This window comes from Dendrobium catenatum, unplaced genomic scaffold (genome assembly GCF_001605985.2).
Source record: "Dendrobium catenatum unplaced genomic scaffold, ASM160598v2 fragScaff_scaffold_1473, whole genome shotgun sequence".
Taxonomy (NCBI): Eukaryota; Viridiplantae; Streptophyta; class Magnoliopsida; order Asparagales; family Orchidaceae; genus Dendrobium; species Dendrobium catenatum.
The window spans coordinates 105,445-107,982 of record NW_021319935.1 but is presented as its reverse complement, the minus strand read 5'-3'; the positions used below and the strand labels follow the sequence as shown (position 1 = coordinate 107,982).

Genomic DNA, 2,538 nt, shown 5'->3' with positions numbered 1-2,538 from the left:
TAACTGCATAATTATACTTCAAAAGATGACTTTTTATTTCCAAATTAATTATTTCTATTTAATCATGGAGGATAAGGTCTAGGATTAATAATTGGTTGCTGAGGATTGTTCTAAATTTCTCCTTGACTATTTAAACATGAATTCCATTAATTATTATCACCAATATTATTTGACCAATTAAAATTAGGATGATTCCTCAAACTTGGATTATATGTATTGGAATAGGGATTATTTTATCTTGTAATTAAATTCATATTTTTAATCCTTTGCACACCACTAACTTCAATGGAATTTAAATCTCTATCTTCCAATTGCATAGATGATTCATATAATAATTATGAACTGATCCCTATTATGTTTAATTTCTTAAAAGTTGCTGCAACTTGTGCAGTTAATTTTGATAAAGCATCTGATTCATAAACTCTAGCTATTCTCTTAGGACAACAGGCTACTAGAAATTATTATTAGTAGTCATTTTGATAGCTTAAACATTAAAGATCCTTTAGGTGCAGGGTCTATGATTGCTCTAAGAGATCCTAGTAATCCATTGTAAAATGTTTGAATAATTAACCAAATAGGTAAGGCATGATGAGGGCATTTCCTAAGCATTTTCTTAAATATCTCTCAACTTTCATAAATTGATTCTCCTTCAAATTGGGCAAAAGATATGATTTTATTTCTAAGTTTGGTAATTTTTGAATGTGAGAAATACTTAGTAAAGAATTTATGAGCCAACTCATTCCAACTGGTTATAGAGCCTGAGAGTAAAGAATTCAACCATAACATAGTATTGTCTCTTAGAGGAAATGGAAATAGCTAAAGCCTAATAGCATCATTATTGACACAATTATACTTAAATGTTGTACATATTTCTAAAAAGCTGACAAAGTATAAATTGAGATCTTTAATAGGAGTTCCCCCAAACTGAAAATTTTGAACCATCTGAATTATTATAGATTTTAATTCAAAATTATTAGCATGGATAGTTCTATTAATACATTAATGATAATTTTTATCTACTATATGGTTAGCATAATTCCTAAGAGATCTAAAATGATCTTGATTTGATACTAGTTAAGGCATTTTCAAAATCTTTATAGTTTTTTTTAATTTTAGAGAGGGTCCTTTCTATCTCAAAATCAACTAACAAAGGTTCCTTTATAGATCTACAAAGTATGCAACAGTGAATATAAAATTAACAAATAAAATAGGATATAAGATACAAATAGGTATAAATATGCACTTATTACAAGAAGTTTGGTATTACTAGTAGCTAAAATCTACCAAAAATTATAAAATTCCACCATAAACTATGTATTTTTTGGTGAAAATGTAATCAACGATAAATCTTGCATCAAAAACCTTATTCCGTTGGAAAAGTTCCATCGAATTTTTTTCCAGCAAATTTACTAGTGGAATATATCAATTTAATTAGTTAATCAAGAGTCACTTTTACCAGTAGGTTATCAGCCAGAATTACTGGTGAAACTAGTCCGCCAAATATTCTTGCAGATAACTCACCAAAAAAGTTTAACGGACTAAGATTAGTGGAAATTTCCAACAGGTTATCTACTAGAATTGCAGTGAAATAGTTCCACTAGAAATTTGATACAATTCGTCGCATCTCCATTTATAGCAGAAAATCTACCAGAAACCTGTAGAAAAAATTAAAAAAAAAATAGCACTCCCTCTTACGTTTATGTTTTCTACAACACAACAAACACGTATAAAATTATACATATATTATATTCATTTAAACATTAAACATAAATAAATAGTTTAATAATAGATTTGATCATTCTAAGTTTATTGAACATTTATCAAACAATTTAAAATTAAACATACAAATAAAATATTCAATATATAAATGAAATGTTGTGAAATAAAAAAAAATTCTAATCAGAATCAGTCTCCTCCTCTGTTGATGTTGCCTACTACGTTCCACTGAACTGCTCCCTCAATTTATATAGCTCATCCAATAGCTGAGTTTGTTGCATCTGGATTGTATGCCAACTTGTGATTTCTCAACTTACTCTAGCTCGGTTATAAGGGCAACTACCTATTGGTTGTACAATGACTCCTAGCTACTTATTGAGAAGTTGGAGCTACCAGATGTTTGTCTCTCATATGCACAAGCTTATAAGCCTCTACCAGAAACCCGACCTTTTAGCATTCCTCTGACCACTTACGACGAAGTGTGATAGTTAAATGATTCTACTGATCCCTGAGAAGATCACTCACTTGCTCCTATATGACTCTCTTGAATCCGTGTATACTCATCCTGCAAAAGTTAATACAAGATTAAGCAATTTACAGATGAGACCTAAAATATTAAACTTATGTACTCACATAGGCTCTCTTTGCTCGCTCATCAATCCATTGCTGGTCCTCCTACCCTTATGGGTATGACTATGCAACTTAACATCACTTGGTTCTTTACGTACCAAATACCTTTTTCTATAATATACTTACATTAGTATTCATATGTAAGTAAATTATTAAAATCTTTTAAAATTTCTTACCAAACGTCGCCCGTAC

At 29.8% G+C, this 2,538-nt stretch overlaps 1 non-coding gene across 1 annotated transcript; it reads left to right on the top strand.

The window, feature by feature from the left end:
- The first annotated feature begins 580 nt into the window (after positions 1 to 580).
- LOC114581015 lies at positions 581 to 687 on the top strand. Its single transcript, XR_003702818.1, has one exon. It is a non-coding gene; the product is annotated as a small nucleolar RNA R71 (small nucleolar RNA).
- Positions 688 to 2,538: the final 1,851 nt, after the last annotated feature.